The following is a 14,562-nucleotide window of genomic DNA, read 5'->3' on the forward strand; positions in this document are numbered from 1 at the left end:
AAATGAAAAAAAAACCAACAACAACCAAACAAACAAATAAGCAAAACCCCAAGCAAAACATTTACAACTAGAAAAGTTTAGGAAAATACTTCTAACCAGTCACACGGAAGGCAAAGGAAATGTTAGAGTTCCAAAGTGTTCCAGCTGAATTTCTGAAAGGCATCTTGAAAAGCCTTCTGAAGTTTTCTTAGCTTCTGAGCTAAACAGCCATCTAAGCAGGTTTCTGAAACTCTTCTTTAATAGCAAACCGAAACCTTCCCTATCTCCTGTGCTGCTGTCAGTCTCTCTTCCATGCCCTAACCCTGCTACGATTTGCACCTGTCTTTTAGGAACATCAGAATTGCTTTAATGCTGGAATGCCCTAAGAAGACATGCCTTTTTTAGGTAATATAGATCCGTCAATCTGTCCAAAACCAGTACATCATTCCATAGTCAGTAGCTTATTTTATGACAGTCATAGGCAATAAAATAATGCAGTGAAATATTTTACCGTGAGAAGTCTAATTCAGTATAGGTTAATAAAGTCTGGGTGATTCATCATGGCACATTATTTATCCACAGTAATTTACTAGGTAGATGTGTGAAATCCCATTGTAGTCAGTTGATATTTATGTGCTGGACAGTCTTTTTCCTTTTTTTCCTTGTTTTTTTACCCGCAAAGGACATTTACTGTCCCCATAGCAATTGAACAATACCAGGAGCTGTAAGAATTGCATGATTTCTGGTTTAAAAAGCAAACCACAGGTTAATGTTGGTCTTTTTTACAATGCAGATCTGGGAAAACCTTTTAAACTGCTGCTTTTTAAAAGTGATGCAAATTCTGCTGAAAGCACTGTTACGGTTAAAAACAGTTTGGGAATAAAACCACATTTGAACACATAATTGAATAGTTAAAAATATATATACACAAATAGAAACACCTACCTAGGACAATTTTTAAAACAATTTAAGTTAAATCACTGTAGCTTACATGCTAAGACAAGCCCCACTAGTCTGAATATTGGAATAGAGCACTAGATAATGGAAATTTATGAAAAATGATCACAGAACTCTGCAAATGAAAATATTATTCATTAACTGCATGAGAAAACAGCATCATAAAGCACTTGAGGGTATTTTCCAAAAACTTCATTACTGATAGAAAAGACAGAAAACTTAAGAAAAAAGTTATCTCTTCTCTCCCACAATCAGAGCATCTCTGGTGCTAGCAACACAATGTGAGGCTTGTCTGTGAGCAAAATACTGTCTCCCTGGAAACCGCTAGAATGTGTCACTTCATCCGATCCCAAAACGAGAGATAAGCAACAAGAAGTGTGAAATCCTTTGCTGTGAAGGTTAGCATTTTATTAACAAACACCTGCAGTTTGATGTTTAGCAGTACCTGAGATGTGATTTCCTAATTGCTGCAAAAGGCATTGAATCTCCTTTACAGTTGCATCTGTCGAGACAGAGGTCCTTCCTTTCACTGTTATTTTCCTGCCTGTTTAGCAGATCATAGCCTCGAAATAAAATTATAAATATCCCTGTGTATAATTTCCCAATTAACCCACTCTTTATTAAAAATTACATTAACACTTTCCTGGAAGCAAACTTAACATATATGTTCAACACCCTCATTGGGACTTTATCAACATAATTGTTGTGTGAACACTAGACCTAGACCTAGGATTGCTCAAAGCAAAGTCACACTAACCATTTTAACCAAGAACACCTCCTAAACCAAAGCTGTAGAAAAGGGACACTGATTGATTCAGTAGCAAACCAGCCAGTGTGCATTACAAGGAACATTTTTTTCTGTTAAAGCTGCTCTGGATTCTCTGATCTGACTAAAAATTAAGGCTTGCTAGGGAGCTTCTCAGTCTCCACGCACATAATTCTCCAGATTTAGACTGGAATTTCTGGTCACAATCAGAGAGAGAGAGAGAGCGCACGAGAGCATGCTGTAGGGCAGCAGTAGTCATGAGCAGGCTGATGCCCTTCACAGCTTTTTCTGTACTATGTGACCTGGATCCATGCAGGAGAGTAGTGGAGGCTACAGCTAAAGTGTCCTTATATTTCTTGAATGAATCAGTGTATGAAAAACAAAAAAAAGGAAAGAGAACACCAAGCTTTTGGCTATCATGGGATGAATGCCTTATCCTTTTTCTCTCTGGTTGGAAGGCAAGCTGCTTCAAAAGCCCTTTGTTTCCTACCACTGCAGAAGGGAAAGGAAATTAACTTCTCTAGAAGAAACATGAGATACAAAACACCTTAATATCTAATCCAGTTATTTACAACAAGCTTTACTGACATGACCGTACTTTCCACCAGGCCTGCTGAGCATAAGCAGAACTCTGCAGTGAATAAGATATTTGAACACAGGACCCTTAACTTTTTCTAGACTTTGCAGGTGAAGATGAATTTCTGGAGGACTGCAGAAAGAGTGCCTGAACACCCAATGTATTTGAGAAGTGGACTCTACACTTGCTTTCTCCATACAGTACCAAAGCAATGGTGGGTAAGTGTCTTTGTCACAGTGATAACAGCTGCACCAGTGATGACAGTTTGTCCATCCATCATCATATAAGCCTTTGAGTTATGAACATGCTTCACAAAAACACTGTAGCAGTGAATGGATGGTGAGACATAAAAAACTACATTCATATTAAGCACTCTGGAAATAAAGCCAACCATCAATTGAATCTTATGAATTGAACATTAGGAAAGCTCCCCCAAAGTGGAATGTTCCAACCCCAAACTGCCCATGCTTTGGTGTCTCTGTCTGTAATACAAGAATGTCATAACCATTTTGTGTAGCATGTTATGAAAGTCAGTTCATTAATAGAAGAAAAGAAGCCCTCAATCCATACAGAAATAGATGTCTTTTTTTCTAGAGAACAGTTTGAATGCCATGTCAAGCAGAGGACACAGGCCAAGCGTTCAGCAGTAAGGGTAAGATGGAATGGTGAATCTCTATTCATTTAAAGATCAGTTGCACTCTGACAAGTGGAGACGGTTTAAAACAAAAAAAGTATGTCATCATGAAATTAAAGTATTATCTCTATTACAATGCAGCCTTTTATATCATGGTCATACAGTACTAATGCTACAAAATGAATCAATACTTAATTTCAGTATTTCACATCTTTCAAAAGGTAAGTTTGGAGTTCCTTCTGTATGTAATTATATATGTAACTGAGACAATACCTTCTTTTTGAATCTTGATAGGAACACTTCCATAATGCAGCTCCCAAGATGAGGTTAGCTGTACAGAAGTGATTATGGGAGAGAAGTGACTAGACTATTCTTTGAAAGAGTAATGTATTTGTTAGATTTTGTTTCCTAATGCATTAGTAAAAATGAGGCACAGTTGTCAACAAAGAGAAAACCAACCAATTATTAAAATGTTAGGTCCTAATCTGAAGCAGCAGATATGATTTTAAATTCATCCATGGAAGAATACGGTTTGTCATTCCCAGACTGACAACTTTTAAACTAGATATTCTGCTATGCATCGTGGAGAGAGATTTTTTACCAGGGCCTGTTGTGACAGCTCAAGAGGCAACAGCTTTAAACTAAAAGAGGGTAGATTTAGATTACAGAGGAGGAAGAAACTCTTTAAAATGGTGGTGGTGAGACACTTGAACAGGTTGCCCAGAGAAGTTGTGGATGTCTCATCATTGGAATTGTTCAAGGTCAGGTTGGATGGAGCTTTGAGCAACCTAGTTTAGTGGAGATGTCCCTACCCACGGAAGGCTGGATGGAAATAGATGATCTTTAATGATCCCTTCCAACCCAAACCATTCTATAATTCTATGATTATTAAAAAAGACTGTCTTCAAAATACCATAAATTCAATGAAAATTCATGGTCAAGATAAGCATCCCTTGGGGCCTGGGGTTGTGATCTTTCATCCCAATGTGCCTGCCCTCATCAGCTCCTCTCTTTGCTATGTAAATATGCAGCATTACTGCAGCATGAGGGGCAGCTATTCATAGCATGACTTGCTTGCATTTTTTCAGTTGCTATATATTCACAACTGATTGCCTTGCAACCCTGGTTTTGTTTACATTTCTCTAGTAATGGTTTTATCAGTTGTGCATACATACTTAAAGGCTATTTTAGTACAAGGCCATTTAAAGCCTTTCAAGCCAATCAGTGCCATTGAGAAGTCACAATTTATAGGCACACAGGGGACATGACAATTTTGCCATCTGGATCTGAAGCAAGAAATGGAAACAAGAACATTTTATGTTAATTTAAATAAGGACTAACCCCTGACACACCAATAATTATTTAGGAATCTTGGTCATCTCCCATGAATGCATTCTCTGTGTTTCAGGGACCCAGAAATGCAGCTGTGGTACCTTCTCTCTGAGGAGGGAACATGGACCTGATCCACGCTTAGAGTTTGAAGCCAGCTGCCCTACAAGCATTGTCCAGAGATCACAAAGCAGAAGCAGAAAAATGTGGACCAAAAAACCTTGCAAACACACCACTTAAGCAAAAGGCAGATTCAGCCCCCAGCCTTGTCCCTTCTTGAAACAGCAGCTGTAAGATCTTGTACAGAAGAATGCTGAATAAAATCCTCTCGCAAACCAATCTGAATGTTGAATGTACAGTTTCAGAAGAACGTTGAATAAAATCCTGTCACAAACCAATCTATTCTCAAGAAAAATTACCATCAAAAATATTTGAGATTTCTTGAAGACATTGCATATTTTGGTGGGGAAAAAGCTTAAAGTTAAAGGTCAAAACATTTTGTCTGCCATTTTCAGAACTAAATAATTTTTGATTGACACTGACTGTTGCCCCAGCAGTTACCTTTAGGGTTTTTTTTAAAATTATTCCTCAAATTAACTCCAATGAAATATTTTAAGACTTCAGCTTTTTTAATAGGATGAGCAACACCCCCCCTTCCCACCCCACCCCAAGAAATCATTCTGGGTCAATGTGAACGGAATTTCTTTCAGTCAGTGAACTGAAAAAATCAATTATTCCAACAGCCACTGCTGTGAGCAACTCAAGGGCAATGTGAGACCAAGAGACAAATTGGGAAAGAAGAACTGACTGATCCTGCCATAATACTTTTCAATATAGTGCTACCCATTTTTTTCCAACAGGTTCCACGTTCAAGTTTGCAGCTGAGTCACATCTCTTGCTCAAATCTTTCTATGGTTGGTGTTAAAAAACAGCAACAACAGAAACCAACAAACAGCACAACACAAAAAGGAAGATGAAAGCAGCAGTATTCAATTTCCACAGCTGGAAGCCAAGAAGGATATAAATTTACTTTCAATAATTACTTAAATTAGAAGCCTTTTTGAGAAACTGACCTATTAATGTCCCCTCCAATCTCAGGTAGAGTGAGCAGGGGAGAAGGGACAGTAAAATACTCTTCATAGGATCATGATACAAACGCTAACACCAGTGTACTCACACTTATTATTTTCAGTGATTCTTAAAATACCAATTCATTTCTCATTTCTGGAACTGTATTTTCATTCTCTGCTTACTCTGAAAAAAACCCTACATATTTATCTATATTTCAATACGTCTTCAGATACTTAACCTTCCACTTCCTCTTCTTCTTTCATCTCGTTTACTATAACTGGCTTGGGAAGCATTTAGAGGATATAATGTATAGCTTCAAGGCACTTGATATGTGGTTGTACTTATCTATACCACTGCAGAAACACAGAAGTTTTGTTAACTTGCGAGTTCTCCCAACAGCAGCACAAACCAAATTTAGTTCTTTTGGTAAAATTGTGTCAGATATAGGTGGGAATATCAATTCTGTTAATTGATGAGACCTGACATTTTCTCCTCTTTCTGCACACAAGGTCAAATGAAAGTAATAACAAGTTCCTTCAAACTCAAGATCCAATCCCTCACATAACAGGTCACCTAGTTCTGTGTGCACCAATATATTTCATTATCAAAAACATTTTGATATTTAGGGGGGGGGAAAAATCCATTTTTAATTTCATTTTTTCACTTCTCATTATTTCCCTGTTTTTCTACAGCAAAAGTTAAATTGGTTTGAGCGCAGCTGCAGCTGCCTGAGAAAGAGTAAAGATCTGTGCCTGGAAAGTGGTAGCATTTGATGAAGTCTGCCATCTGGCCATGGGGCATAAATGTACGATTAGCAACATCTTTTACCACCTATGACTCCCTTGCTTGGATGACTTTACAAATAGCTTAACTGGCAACATCCTGTGGCAGGATTTTTAAGTATTCTTCCACAATCGTACTAAAGGTGAAAATAATTTCATACTGAGGTACTAAAATTAAGTGACTCAGTCCTCACATGTTAACAGTATTTTCTTAGTGCCAACAAGACTTTCAATTTCCAGGTCTGAACTAATTTTTGGATTCTGTTTTTGAAAAAAAAAAAAATCTAAGGCCATTGAGTAATCTTTATGGAAGAGTAAAGGAAAAGAAGAGTAAATTAATTTTCATTTAATTGAGGATCAATGCCTTTTGCCTTTAAGCAACACTACTTAAAAGTCACTCTGTTGCCTGAAAGTAATGTGCTTTTTATTGTTTGGCATAATTCCAAGGCTTGCTATAACTACAAATAACTGGAAAAATGAAAAACTATTTCTGTTTCTTTCTACTTTGTTTACTTCTGCATTTGCATGCACTCTGTGTATCTTCAGTTTCATTATTTACCGTGTTTCTGTGCCTCTTTCACATTGCAATAGCAGAATGAAAATCATGGCTGTAATGCCCCAAGAACTTGCAGAGCAAGCACAGAGTAGGAATTTTATCAGATACTACTTTTAACACTTTTTAAAGAAATGAATACATTTCAAGTTGATAGGGTCCCTTTAAATCCTTCTACTCTGATAATCTGTATTTCTGATTATCTTATGCATAAGTAGCAGTTTGAATTTTTCAAAGCAAAACCTCATTTTCCATTTTTCTGCAAAGCTTTGCAACATACATTTTCTGGATTTTCCCACTGATGCTCAGATGAGGATTTATATGACATTTCTAAGTTCTGACAGTGACTAGATTTTCCTCTTCAAACACCCCAGGTATCTTGCCTTCTTTTAAGCATTCTCTTTCATGGGCCAGTTCAGCAAAAGCATTTAAGCACAAGCTTAATCCTCAGTCAAGTAAAGTACATAAACATGTTAATATGAATGCACACCCTAAAGCTAACTCCAAAATGTGTGACCATTCTGTCTCCTCCTGACTTCAAAAGACCGGTAGTCCAGGTATTTTTAGAAAGGCAATATATTTCATTTAATAATAAAAAAGAAATTTGTATTTCCATGATCTTTTAGAACTCATAAAGGCCAAAATTTTTCCATCTAACTATTGCCTCATCTCATACCAGAATAAAGAAAAAAAAAGTTTTAGCCGTTTTGACAACAAAATATTTTTCTTTCCATTTGATAAAGAGAGCTTCACACTGAAAACTGTAAAACTGAAAGGTACCACAGTTTAATGTGTTTGGATTCACCATCTTTAGTAGAGCAGGCTGAGAATTTTCCAACAGACTACTCCTCTGCTGGAAAACACTGCTTCATGGCTGAAATATGCTGCTTTTGGAAGTCCCCTGCTCCCCTGCCTGCCCCAGCTGGACCCAGCCCTTCGGTGTGCCTATGGGACCACGATGAGAAGGAGGAAGTGGAAGGGGAGGAGTGAGAAGCTCCTGCCAAACCTGGTGATGGCAAGCAGCCTGAGAGATAAGATTAACAAACATTTTGGGAACCAGCTATATTTCTAACAGCCAGCTGGACTGGATCACTTGCAACACGCTCTGGTTTCAATGAGGCAACACTTTATGGTGTTAATTTCCTCATTCTTTTCCTTTACTTTGTCAGGATCACTGAAGAGACACTCCACACTAAATTTTTATCTGGAAGTTTGACCCTAGTGTTCTTCAATTTCTGTTGAAATGATTCCCTTGTAAAAGGAAAGCCATCAGCATTTGTTCACTGTAGAAGCAATTTAGCAAAGTTTCACTATTTAAAGTAACTTTTTTATGCCCGAACAATCTACACAGTGATAAAACACGTACTTTGTTAAGGCACATTCGTAAATTTATAAACTTTTTCAGGTCCTTGCAATTTTTCCTTTGATTTTTACTAGAATCAATGCTTGGACTTCTTCTGACCTTTAGAAATGGGGTATCACCGCTGCTTACAGTGTCCTGACTTGCTGGATCCGGATGGTATTCCCATTTTAGGATGGGCTATTCAAGGTATTTCAGGATCCTTGGGCAAGTCCCTGCTGTTTACAGTACATTTTTGTAAAGTACATTTGTATGTGTCTTGCTGAATAGTGGCTAATAGAGTTAAATGTGGCATGGCATTTGGAAACATTGCAAGCTCAGAACTTTTCACAGCTAATAATACAGGAAAAAAACTGAACAGACTGCTTTATGGCAGTGTGGGTTTACTGTGCATCTATGTTTTGTGCGGACTGCATTTATGTTACATTAGCATGAAAATCATGCCACTAATGAGATTCAGTATGTTTTAAGAAACACTAACAATGATCTTTGAGAAAACCCAGAATATAAATTCCACACTCCATCGTCAAAAATAACATTCTACTATTCATATTTTTAAGTGTGGTGTTGTAAAGATGTCTTGATTTCTTTTCAAGCCCCGTAAGCGTTGTATAAGAGTCTGCGCTGGTGAAATTACCTGGCAGTGCCTGATGTTCCATGATCATTGTTCCTGCAGCACAGCTGGAAATTCGAAAATTCAGCACTCAGCATCTGATTAGCCATGCTTAATCATCATGAGCAGCAGTTCTGGGAATTTATGCCTCATCCTGCTAACTCAGTCCTGCCACCTTCTCCACAATAAAAAGGTTTCCCCACCGATGGGCTATTTGCTCCCAGTTTACTTGATGGTAAAGTATCCACTGGATTCTTGTCATCTCTCCAGTGATGGAGGATTATTTCTTGATCTGCCTTGAAGCAAAGCTATAACTTTTCCGGACTAGTCTGTGAGTCTGGCTGGTAATGAGGTGACTGATCCTTTTCTAGATATGAATGATTCATTTTAGATCAGAAAGGTCCAGTTTACATTACATTACATTGTTCAGTTTAAAATGCATTTCTTGCGTTGCAAATTGCCCTAGTGTTTTTGTAAAAAAATCACAAACTCATTATTTGCTATTTTACTTAAGACTGCTATGTGCTAATATGAAAAACAAGGTTAGCAGTTAAAATAATTTTCTTTAGGAATAAAAATGATGGGAACCTTACAAAATCCACCTTGTGGTAAAACCAATTTTTAATAAAAATATCTTTTATCTTCTATAAATATAAAATTCTTATTAGAGCAGGTTAAGAAATTACTTTTTTTTTTTCTGGCAAAAAATATATAAAGAGGGAACTATCTTTAGTTTTAGCCTTTTAGCTAAAAAAAAAAGCTTTTAGTTAAAAATGCCATCCAATATCAATGCATAAAATCAAAGAGGTTTAATTGGATTTAAAGCACTTTGCTTTTTTTTATTAAATTTAATGCAAAAATAAAAGTGGAGTCGTACGCATTTTGAGCAGCACTTCAGAATGCAATAAAGTGAAAACCTACATTTTTAAGTTACTCAGACTGGTTCAGGGCTTACAATTAACCATTGCTGTGCTTATTGAAGAGGTTTTCACAGACAGAGCAGAAGTGCTAATCACCTTCTCAAAAAAGTTGTTTTGAGTCATAATAATTTGAAAAGCAATACATTTCTTAGTACTTTTGTCCGTGTGACCCCTTTTTCAGAAGCAGCACTGTGCACATACCTACTCAGGCATTCCAAAATGTACAGACTGGTTTAGCAGCCCAATATAAGGGCTCTACCCTGACAAACTCTGAGCTTGAATACCTTCAAATGTCTACACGGGAACTGCCACATCTACAGGGATCTGCCTACCCAGAATGGACAAGTTCATTAGCATTTAATTCACTCTGCAGAACCTGGGTCTCATTTAGTATTTCCCTAAGCTTCCAGTGGAAGAGTTTATTCCATCCTTACTACACTCTCAGAGCCTTTTATCTTTTAACAGGAAAAGATTAAAAATGAAAAAAAAACCAACAACAACCAAACAAACAAATAAGCAAAACCCCAAGCAAAACATTTACAACTAGAAAAGTTTAGGAAAATACTTCTAACCAGTCACACGGAAGGCAAAGGAAATGTTAGAGTTCCAAAGTGTTCCAGCTGAATTTCTGAAAGGCATCTTGAAAAGCCTTCTGAAGTTTTCTTAGCTTCTGAGCTAAACAGCCATCTAAGCAGGTTTCTGAAACTCTTCTTTAATAGCAAACCGAAACCTTCCCTATCTCCTGTGCTGCTGTCAGTCTCTCTTCCATGCCCTAACCCTGCTACGATTTGCACCTGTCTTTTAGGAACATCAGAATTGCTTTAATGCTGGAATGCCCTAAGAAGACATGCCTTTTTTAGGTAATATAGATCCGTCAATCTGTCCAAAACCAGTACATCATTCCATAGTCAGTAGCTTATTTTATGACAGTCATAGGCAATAAAATAATGCAGTGAAATATTTTACCGTGAGAAGTCTAATTCAGTATAGGTTAATAAAGTCTGGGTGATTCATCATGGCACATTATTTATCCACAGTAATTTACTAGGTAGATGTGTGAAATCCCATTGTAGTCAGTTGATATTTATGTGCTGGACAGTCTTTTTCCTTTTTTTCCTTGTTTTTTTACCCGCAAAGGACATTTACTGTCCCCATAGCAATTGAACAATACCAGGAGCTGTAAGAATTGCATGATTTCTGGTTTAAAAAGCAAACCACAGGTTAATGTTGGTCTTTTTTACAATGCAGATCTGGGAAAACCTTTTAAACTGCTGCTTTTTAAAAGTGATGCAAATTCTGCTGAAAGCACTGTTACGGTTAAAAACAGTTTGGGAATAAAACCACATTTGAACACATAATTGAATAGTTAAAAATATATATACACAAATAGAAACACCTACCTAGGACAATTTTTAAAACAATTTAAGTTAAATCACTGTAGCTTACATGCTAAGACAAGCCCCACTAGTCTGAATATTGGAATAGAGCACTAGATAATGGAAATTTATGAAAAATGATCACAGAACTCTGCAAATGAAAATATTATTCATTAACTGCATGAGAAAACAGCATCATAAAGCACTTGAGGGTATTTTCCAAAAACTTCATTACTGATAGAAAAGACAGAAAACTTAAGAAAAAAGTTATCTCTTCTCTCCCACAATCAGAGCATCTCTGGTGCTAGCAACACAACGTGAGGCTTGTCTGTGAGCAAAATACTGTCTCCCTGGAAACCGCTAGAATGTGTCACTTCATCCGATCCCAAAACGAGAGATAAGCAACAAGAAGTGTGAAATCCTTTGCTGTGAAGGTTAGCATTTTATTAACAAACACCTGCAGTTTGATGTTTAGCAGTACCTGAGATGTGATTTCCTAATTGCTGCAAAAGGCATTGAATCTCCTTTACAGTTGCATCTGTCGAGACAGAGGTCCTTCCTTTCACTGTTATTTTCCTGCCTGTTTAGCAGATCATAGCCTCGAAATAAAATTATAAATATCCCTGTGTATAATTTCCCAATTAACCCACTCTTTATTAAAAATTACATTAACACTTTCCTGGAAGCAAACTTAACATATATGTTCAACACCCTCATTGGGACTTTATCAACATAATTGTTGTGTGAACACTAGACCTAGACCTAGGATTGCTCAAAGCAAAGTCACACTAACCATTTTAACCAAGAACACCTCCTAAACCAAAGCTGTAGAAAAGGGACACTGATTGATTCAGTAGCAAACCAGCCAGTGTGCATTACAAGGAACATTTTTTTCTGTTAAAGCTGCTCTGGATTCTCTGATCTGACTAAAAATTAAGGCTTGCTAGGGAGCTTCTCAGTCTCCACGCACATAATTCTCCAGATTTAGACTGGAATTTCTGGTCACAATCAGAGAGAGAGAGAGAGCGCACGAGAGCATGCTGTAGGGCAGCAGTAGTCATGAGCAGGCTGATGCCCTTCACAGCTTTTTCTGTACTATGTGACCTGGATCCATGCAGGAGAGTAGTGGAGGCTACAGCTAAAGTGTCCTTATATTTCTTGAATGAATCAGTGTATGAAAAACAAAAAAAAGGAAAGAGAACACCAAGCTTTTGGCTATCATGGGATGAATGCCTTATCCTTTTTCTCTCTGGTTGGAAGGCAAGCTGCTTCAAAAGCCCTTTGTTTCCTACCACTGCAGAAGGGAAAGGAAATTAACTTCTCTAGAAGAAACATGAGATACAAAACACCTTAATATCTAATCCAGTTATTTACAACAAGCTTTACTGACATGACCGTACTTTCCACCAGGCCTGCTGAGCATAAGCAGAACTCTGCAGTGAATAAGATATTTGAACACAGGACCCTTAACTTTTTCTAGACTTTGCAGGTGAAGATGAATTTCTGGAGGACTGCAGAAAGAGTGCCTGAACACCCAATGTATTTGAGAAGTGGACTCTACACTTGCTTTCTCCATACAGTACCAAAGCAATGGTGGGTAAGTGTCTTTGTCACAGTGATAACAGCTGCACCAGTGATGACAGTTTGTCCATCCATCATCATATAAGCCTTTGAGTTATGAACATGCTTCACAAAAACACTGTAGCAGTGAATGGATGGTGAGACATAAAAAACTACATTCATATTAAGCACTCTGGAAATAAAGCCAACCATCAATTGAATCTTATGAATTGAACATTAGGAAAGCTCCCCCAAAGTGGAATGTTCCAACCCCAAACTGCCCATGCTTTGGTGTCTCTGTCTGTAATACAAGAATGTCATAACCATTTTGTGTAGCATGTTATGAAAGTCAGTTCATTAATAGAAGAAAAGAAGCCCTCAATCCATACAGAAATAGATGTCTTTTTTTCTAGAGAACAGTTTGAATGCCATGTCAAGCAGAGGACACAGGCCAAGCGTTCAGCAGTAAGGGTAAGATGGAATGGTGAATCTCTATTCATTTAAAGATCAGTTGCACTCTGACAAGTGGAGACGGTTTAAAACAAAAAAAGTATGTCATCATGAAATTAAAGTATTATCTCTATTACAATGCAGCCTTTTATATCATGGTCATACAGTACTAATGCTACAAAATGAATCAATACTTAATTTCAGTATTTCACATCTTTCAAAAGGTAAGTTTGGAGTTCCTTCTGTATGTAATTATATATGTAACTGAGACAATACCTTCTTTTTGAATCTTGATAGGAACACTTCCATAATGCAGCTCCCAAGATGAGGTTAGCTGTACAGAAGTGATTATGGGAGAGAAGTGACTAGACTATTCTTTGAAAGAGTAATGTATTTGTTAGATTTTGTTTCCTAATGCATTAGTAAAAATGAGGCACAGTTGTCAACAAAGAGAAAACCAACCAATTATTAAAATGTTAGGTCCTAATCTGAAGCAGCAGATATGATTTTAAATTCATCCATGGAAGAATACGGTTTGTCATTCCCAGACTGACAACTTTTAAACTGGATATTCTGCTATGCATCCTATCTTGCCTTCCCCTGTACTCCTTAATATTTAGATAAATGACCTGCCTGTTTAGCTTCTTTGGACTCTTTTGTTATCTTTGCAGTGGAATTAATCTGTGGCTCTGCATCTCACAACTACTGTCATGATTAGGCAGTAGAGAGAACACCAAAGTGGCTAGTCTGACCAAATATTGACTACTGATAGATTAAAATGCATAGAGAAATTTCCTTACATTCCTAGAAGACATTTGTGACTTTTGTTTCTAAAAAGGAGGGACAAGATGATCTTTTGAGGTCCCTTCCAATCTGTGCTGTTCTATGAAGAACATAACATTTTCATAGAACATACAGGTCTATGAAAAACAAAATCTGTCAGGACAGGATATATTCCTTTTAGAGCAATTTATTTTTTTTTAATAGGACATATCATAATGGAAAAAAACTTTAAATAATAACTCTCTTAGCCAGCTATTAAAAAAGTTGTTGAGAAGAGGAGATAAATAAGGATTTTATGTTCTAAGTAAACAATCAAAAGAGAAGTGAACTGTTCAGCTAGTAGCTAAGGTAACAACAATAGGACACATGGATGAAAATCTGAAGAAATAGAAAGTAGGATTCATGGAAAGTATGTGACTAGCAATGTCAGGCTCTCTAACAGCCCATACTGATACCTATAAATATAGTTGGAAACTCATGCTTATTAGCATGAGGATGTTGTTTGTTGATTCTTGATTGCCTGGTGTTTCTGCCTAGAAAGAACTAACATAGTAGGAAAGTACAAAACTTGGAATTACTAGGAAATTTCTTCACTGATTCTACTTCAGAAGACCATGTTAGTTACTTTGGTGAATCTGAATTGAAGTACAGTACTGATCATATGATGGATCACGTTGCATGAGATATTTAAGTTAATGAATTTTTTAAAGAGTTAGCAATAATCTCTATCCACTGGAGCTGCAAGCCCTTGAAATATCATTTCCTCCAGCTCCAGTACTCTAATCCCAATGGAAAGCAAAAGAACCTGGTATCTAAGAATTTATAAGATAAGACCCTACAAGAACATTATAG

The sequence above is a fragment of the Calidris pugnax genome, unplaced genomic scaffold (assembly GCF_001431845.1).
Source record: "Calidris pugnax isolate Ruff unplaced genomic scaffold, ASM143184v1 scaffold11, whole genome shotgun sequence".
NCBI classification, from domain to species: domain Eukaryota; kingdom Metazoa; phylum Chordata; class Aves; order Charadriiformes; family Scolopacidae; genus Calidris; species Calidris pugnax.